The sequence below is a fragment of the Bactrocera neohumeralis genome, chromosome 4 (genome assembly GCF_024586455.1).
Source record: "Bactrocera neohumeralis isolate Rockhampton chromosome 4, APGP_CSIRO_Bneo_wtdbg2-racon-allhic-juicebox.fasta_v2, whole genome shotgun sequence".
Taxonomy (NCBI): Eukaryota; Metazoa; Arthropoda; class Insecta; order Diptera; family Tephritidae; genus Bactrocera; species Bactrocera neohumeralis.
The window spans coordinates 4,684,240-4,692,465 of record NC_065921.1 but is presented as its reverse complement, the minus strand read 5'-3'; positions in this window follow the sequence as shown (position 1 = coordinate 4,692,465).

Here is an 8,226-nt window from a genome sequence, read left to right as displayed (position 1 = left end):
CGTGTTTTAAAATGGCACAGATTTTCAAGTCTACAACTTTAATGACCGCATGGTGAACAATGCATAATGAGCATCAACTGCCACCACTTGTTGCTTTAATTGCTTGCAACAAACTTTTTCTTGAGTGCACTGCACACGCCTCTTATTTCTTGCGGGATTGCAAGAACAAATTTATGATTCCATATACATTTTACGAATTTCTCTTCGCTTATGCGCTGGCACAACTTTTCTCTCCGTTGCTAGTGCACCTGATTCGTTTGTAATAATTGCAAGTGTTGGCCACTTTAACTGCAACTTAAATTGAATTTTATTATTCTATGCGTCGGCACGATGAAAACAACAACAAAAACAAGTTTTGCTGTACATAATTATGTGAGAGTGTGGCTAGGTAGAAAAGGCAAAACACAAAGTCGAGAACTTTTGCAGCTCTCACCAACACACTCAAGCCTCGCCATCGTGCAACACCTGTATGTGTGTTACAAGTACTCTTGTTGTTGCTTGAATTCATTTACATATACATACATATATTCGCTCATAAATAAATGCTTTTGCTGGCCGTTGCAAGAACTTTCAACTAATTAGTACTGTAAATAGTACGTATAGACATAATTCATGGGAACGGAAATGAGAGAACTTTTTTAGTCGGCATTGCATGCCTCTGGTCCAGGTTTTTTGCCTTTTTGAATAGTTTTGCACATAATTATTTGCGGAAAGTTCAAGCGATGCGCAAGGCCATGACTGTTAAATATACATACATATGTGACCTTATAAGCAAAAGTTAGTTGTACTGTGACGAACATTGGCTATTAATTCAATTGTTATTAATGTGCTTCAGTAAGAGCAAAATAAAATTTACTCCTGAAGAAAAGATGTTGGATAATTTAACGTATCTTTGGCAGCAAGTCACTCGTGATCCTTTCGCGCTCATATATAGTGGGTAGTCGAAAAAATCTTTTCCTATTCTGTCAATAGATGTCGTTGCCATACCAAAAAACTTTGACTAAAAAAAAAATTAAAATCGGGAAGTTGAAAAATAGTTTCAGCTGTTAAAAATGAGTGAAAATAATGAAGAAATTCGCTGTATTTTGAAATTTTTGTATAAAAAAGGGAAGAATGCCACGCAAGCCACCAGTGAAATTTTGTGAAGTTTATGCAGACGATGCTGTATAAGTTCGTGTAGCACAACAATGGTTCGCTCGCATCCGTTCTAGAAATTTTGATGTGAAAGATGCACCTCGCTCTGGTCGCACTATCGTTGAAAAAGTCAATGAAATTATGGAAGGGATTGACTAGGACCGTCACATAAATAGCTATAAAATCGCTAAGGAACTTAACATTCATCGCCTCTAAAGATTATGTTGAGTGTTTTGTGGGATTGGAAAGGAATCAACCACTATGAGATATGATGATTAATTGGCCTCTCATATATTATTCAAAATTGCTTTGGTTGATGTGTAGTTGAGGATATTCGGCAAAAAAACACTAAATCTTTAAGTACCATATCAACCAAGGCACTCAATGCCATTTTACACGTAGTACATAGGTGCTGTGAAGTTGGGTAAATCGGAGGTCCCAAACATGCATACTCTTAAATCCTCCGCTACTTTAATTGCATCGTTGATAACTTGGACTGCTGTACCGCGGATCCTCCGACAGGCGGTTCCCTCACTGTGTACATACTGGCATATGTGAGCGGTGCAATGCCGCTGTTGAGCTTTCTCATGGATGGATTCAAGCGTAGGAAAAAGGGGGGAGAAGGATCTTCTATCAAGACTCTTTATTAAATGTAGCTTTAAGGAATCGGCCTACTGCAGTATCTTTAAAACGGAGGTAGATGCCATCGAGTTGCAGTTTTTTTCGGAAAGGTGTGAATTCACTTCTTTAGCAGGGGTCGCTGACAATGCGCTTAAGACTTGTCAAGGAGTGTTTGACATCTTAATAAATAACATCTAACAGTTTTGTTATTCAACTTGTATGGGTACTGGGTCCCAGCTTTAAATCTAATGACTTTCCGTGAGCTTAACAAGCGCTCGTCAAATAAAACTTGTGACTCTGAGATCCTTCTGGGTCAAAGTGAAATGCGAGACTTTTTCTGAACTACTTGTTCTTAGTAATGTTCATCTCGCATCGATATGGCATTCATTCTGACTGGACATATCTAATCGCAAAGTAACCAGCCTTCACTGCTCTTCAAATGGGATCCTGCGTTAGCTGTGGAGTGACGGTCAGTCATACTACTTAATATCACATTACTTTCAATATTTAGTATTCAATTTTGTTAAAATTCAGTCTCTACTAAGAAAACCTTACTTGAATGTATGACTGCTGGAGGGGTATCCATACTTTAATACTTGAGCTGATTCTTATGTAATTTTCTTTAGTTTTAGATGATGACTTTTTTGTTGATTGAAATTTAATAAAAATTCTTCCAATTTGTCTAAAGATCTTAATCAACGACTCACTGTATTTGACAGGCATTTAGTTTTAACTTTTAGCGAATTAATAAACAATAAATTAAAAGTTTCACTACGAAAAGATTTTTTCTTTTCCATCGGCAGAGAAAAAAGTAAGAAATCACTTGTACAAAAGAGGCATGAAATTGGAAAATTTTGATGCACACTTAGTTTTTCTTTCTTTTACAACGAAGCAGAAAAATGGTTCAAATAACTACTCTTTTTCTGTCCATCTACTGTGATTCTTTCACTTGCAGCATCAAGAGCTTATGATAATAATTTGTTACAGGCCTTAAGCAGCCACTGCAATTGAATAAGTAAGAAGCACACTGCAACTAACAAAGTAACTAAGGCGTAAGGAGACACTTAGAAGCACAGCATGTCGCAGGCTTTATTTAGCACTCTCGGCCAAGTTTGCATGCAACAGCTGCTGGCTTGCTTCTTCTTTTCATGCTTGTTGTTATCGTTTGGCGCATGGCCACAATTTTGTAGTTTACTCATACTTTCCACGCCTACGCAAAAATGGCCTCCTTGTCGTCTATCTCTATTTAGTGCAAGCCACAATAGCAAGCATCAGCGAAGAGTCCTCCAAAGTTAGTGAAAGCGTGTGCTAAGAGGCTTTTGGCGGGCTGCAATAAAGGTGGATGCGCCAAGTACATGGCACGCTGAGTTGGGTCAAGTAAACTTTAGAACTTTACGATGTAGATGACCACTGAGTGTCATTGGCATTGTCGCATGAGCACTTCGTACAACTAACTCTCGTTGAAAAATGAAGGCAACGAAATTTCAAACTGGAGCACGATGACGATTCGAGGAATTGATAAACTTTTTGCAGTGAAGCAAATACTTGCATACAATGGAAGTGAGCCTCAAGCATTTGTAGTGAAAGCCTTTTTATTTTGCACACATTTTTTTTCTTTTTCTTTTCTACAAAGTTAAGTAAATACGTTGCTTTACATATAAATTGTAACACTTATCTTTAATTTGAGTATTTTCGGCGCAAAGTGTTTGCCTCGTATAAAGTGGTGCTCTGCGGCAGATTCGCATTTGGGTGTAAGGCAAAAACAAACCATTATTGTTGTTATGCGCACCTTTACGCTTGTTTCTCCATTATATTATAATAAATAATGCTTGTTCATAACCTCCGTCCCCTGTGTAGATATAATGGAATTTTGAAAAGGTGCATGTGTTTCACCTTCATTTCTTTGCATAATTTTTGGCGTTTACACTTTGTTCTTTTTTCGCCCGGTTGGCCAATGAATATTTTAGCCACAAGGCGATGCCATAAAACCAACTTTTTAGTAATGGCTTAATAATGATCACGGGCTACCGATGTTGGCCAGGCAACATATTCTTCGCTGTTTTTAGACTTTTATTAAAAGGCATTTCGGCGCTGTGCCTTCATTGAATTTCGGAACTTGCGCTCATAAGAATTTTACCTTTAGCTTCTGGTCATTATACTTTCTCAATTTTTATATTTTTATACTCTCGCAACAAGTTGCTAAGGAGAGTATTATAGTTTTGTTCACATAACGGTTGTTTGTAAGTCCTAAAACTAAAAGAGTCAGATATGGGGTTATATATACCAAAGTGATCAGGGTGACGAGTAGAGTTGAAATCCGGATGTCTGTCTGTCCGTCCGTCTGTCCGTCCGTCCGTGCAAGCTGTAACTTGAGTAAAAATTGAGATATCATGCTGAAACTTGGTACACGTATTTGTTGGCTCCATAAGAAGGTTAAGTTCGAAGATAGGCAAAATCGGCCCACTGCCACGCCCACCAAATGGCGAAAACCGAAAACCTATAAAGTGTCATAACTAAGCCGTAAATAAAGATATTAAAGTGAAATTTGGCACAAAGGATCGCATTAGGGAGGGGCATAGTTGGACGTAATTTTTTTTGGAAAAGTGGGTGTGGCCCCGCCCCTACTAAGTTTTTTGTACATATCTCGGAAACTACTATAGCTATGTCAACCAAACTCTACAGAGTAGTTTCCTTCAGGCATTTCCATATACAGTTCAAATATCGAAGAAATCGGATAATAACCACGCCCACCTCCCATACAAAGGTTATGTTGAAAATCACTAAAAGTGCGTTAACCGACTAACAAAAACCGTCAGAAACACTAAATTTTACGGAAGAAATTTCAGAAGGAAGCTGCACCCAGGCTTTTTTTTTAAATTTAAAATGGGCGTGGCCTCGCCCACTTATGGGCCAAAAACCATATCTCAGGAACTACTCTGCCGATTTCAATGAAATTTGGTATATAATATTTTCTTAACACCCTGATTACATGTACGAAATATGGGTGAAATCGGTTCACAACCACGCCTTCTTCCAATATAACGCTATTTTGAATTCCATCTGATTCCTTCCTTTTCTGTATAATACGAGTATATACATTAGGAACCAATGATGATAGCGGAATAAAACTTTACAAAAATACGGTATTTGAAAAATATGTAAATGACGTATAATGAAATCTCGATTATCACTTTATCATGCGAGAGTATAAAATGTTCGGTGACACCCGAACTTAGCCCTTCCTTACTTGTTTTCTTTAAGATAATGAAAGCAGCGCTGTTCGCGCTAATAAGCAACAATTTATCTAAAAAGTTGTTAAAAATAACATTACAAACATTCTGGTGCAGCATAATAAACTACATGAAGACAAAAACCCTGTACAAAGTGTAAACTTTTACAATATTTAAGCAACTCGCTAAGTAGCAAATATACAACCACATACACATATACACGTAGACGATTGCACATCTACGCATATGTGTGTGGGTATTGAGTCAACACTCTAAAGTGCACTTATGGGCACGGGAGTTAATTACAACTTTTCGTTGAGCGAAACGGTGGCAAATTTGGCATTGTTTGTATGACGCCCAAAAGTAGACTTTGTATGTTTATGGTATATTCGATGCTCACGCATTCACATTCAATGTGTGTGGATGTGCGTACATGTATGTGCGTATGTGCGTGATGTTGATGGCTCATAATTTATACGCCAATTTCCTTCTGTTTCTTCAATAAGTTATAATGTATATCAAATGAGTTATCTTAGGGTTTATAATTAAATATTCATGACTGCCTTTAGAACATGCTTTGTTATGAAATTTTGAATTTTAATTAACTGACTTCCTCATACTGCTTAATATCAAGTAGTTTTATGAATTCTAGCAACAATATATTAAAATCCAGTGCATGCGGATGTAGAGACATAATATTTCGTCTATATAAATAGATGCTCAGCCTAACGTGTCCTCCATTTTGTGCTTTGTGTTGTTTTTCGACAAGTATTTGTACAAAATTTGACTCGAATCCAAACTTCACAAGTCAAGGTTTTTTCTTCGGTAGGTTGTGCAAGAACTGAAACTGCCCGACCTTACAGAGCGACGGTCGTTTGGCCACCAAGATCATCTGATATCACCCCTTTAGACTTTTTCCTGTGGCGATATGTAAACTTTAAAGTATATGCGGACAATCCCGCCTTTGAAGCATAACGTCATGCGTGTCACTCGCCAGTTACCAGTTGAAACACTCGAATGAGTCAACGAAAATAGGACTCAACGGATGGAACATCTGAGACAAAAGAGACAATCTTCAAAAAATAAATGCTAAAGAAAGTTCTTTCGAATAATAATAAACATTCTCCATTAAATTTGAAGTTTTTGTGTTTTTAGTAGGGAAATGGATCACTCTTTAGTACCCACCATCTTAGGATGTACTATGACATTACTTCGTCGTCACTTTCACGTAACACCGTGTCACATGAACTCCGCCAACCTTTAATACAAACAAACGCAGACACAAACGCCTAAGCTTAAGTATACAGAAAAAAGATGAAATAAGTAATGCAAGAGAAAACATTTTAGCGAAATGAATAATACGCCTAAAGCGACTAAGCTTCTCGGCATTTGTATGCTTATTCGAGAGTGATTCATTTGTAAACATTTGCATGTTTCCTTGCTCAAAACACCGAAGACTTATTTTGTAAATTTGCTTTTCGTGCATTGTTTGTATGCCACCAGAGTAAATGTTTACATTCAGAAAGCGCTTTCATTGGCATAACGGGAATTGTAGGTTTTCTGCTTATGTGTTATACACATAATTGGAAGGCTAATTCGTTGATTAAGGAAGTTGTTACTTTGATTCAGAAATACGTACTATTAAAAAATGATTAAACAAATTTATTTGTTTTTTATTTTAATTTTTACTGTAAGCCTTTTTGTTCCACATCCTCTGTGGTTCCATGCTTGCATTGTTGTGGAAATCGGAGCCTTTATTAACCTCTTGTTGTCATTAACATACCAAAAACAATAACTGATATTTCAAAAATATTAGGGCACAAGTTCAGCAAGGTAATTTATAGCGCCAAAATTTAGACATTTTATTTTTGCTGTATATTTGCATGTTAAAAAGCGGCTATTTTGCGATTTTAATCAATTTTGCACCGCTTCACATAATCTGCCACATCAAGTATTCAAAGGATACTAATATGAGTTCCCAAATTCGCTGCATTCTCTCTTCAACAGCTGCTCTCTATCACTTAGTTCATTGCTTTTCCATTTACACTCTCCGTACGAAGTGGCGTCTCTCAATATGCTGCCTACTTCGTTGAATTCGCCGCAGCTGTGGTACGAGACTTTGTTTTGTCTGCTTTGGTTATAGTAACTTTGAGGAAAAGGCAGACAGTCATAAATGTACGGTTTTACGTGCACCATGAAATTGTTGACATTATAAGTGAGCGCCATAGTATCTGATTATTCTTTTCTTTTGCACATATTTGCCTACAAGTGGCGAATACCAAATTTTTTTTTTCTTTTTGGATGCATGGAAGTCTTAAATGTTATACAAAGCATTTATAACAGTTGATTTCTAAAACAGATTTTAATTTTATTTCCATTTAAAAAAATATCATAGTAATACTTACTGTTTCTATTTTTGTCTACGATTTATATTTGAATATAAAGTTTTAGAAAATAATGATCTCATAAGAGAAATTTTGGCAAAAAATTCATCAAGATATTGTTACGAAATAGTTACAATTTCCATGAGAGCAACAAAATAAATGAACAAGGAAAAAAATTGGTATATATAGGACAAATATGTGTAATTATATAATGACATAGAAATATGTTTCCTGTTTTGTGTACACAACAACCCTTTTGCCTTCGATTCCTCATGTTGACTTCCCTTTTCTGTATTCTTCATTCTTACTCAAATTCTTTGCATACAAACAGGCGACCAAACATCCTGCTAAAGGCGGAACATACATAGACCAATAGTGTGACCAGCACATTACAACACATCTGCGAAAGTAGACTCATGAGAAGCGTTAAGGCTTCAACACATTATTTATTTGCAACTTGTGGCCTATTTTATTCCATACATTTTACATGAGTAGTAACTTGTTTTTAACATACATATGTACTGTACATATGTTTGCGTATAGGTATTTCCCTTAAGATAAAATGCAATATTCTTCGTAGGTTAGTAAATGCTGATTCTGTACTGCGTTGCATGAATAGTCTGTCGAAAGCAGGTTGCTTATCACATCTATTCCACTGATGACAGTTGTTGTAATTTACACATACATACTTGGATTTCATTTCCCTTTGAATGAACCACTCTATACTTCAATCGCCATCGCCATTAGAGTTAAGTAATTTCACTTTTTGAAGCCTCAGATATGTGATGTGTGGAACCTTCAAAGAACAAGGCATATATAAATACATATGTACATGTGTATGTATGTATATTTATAAC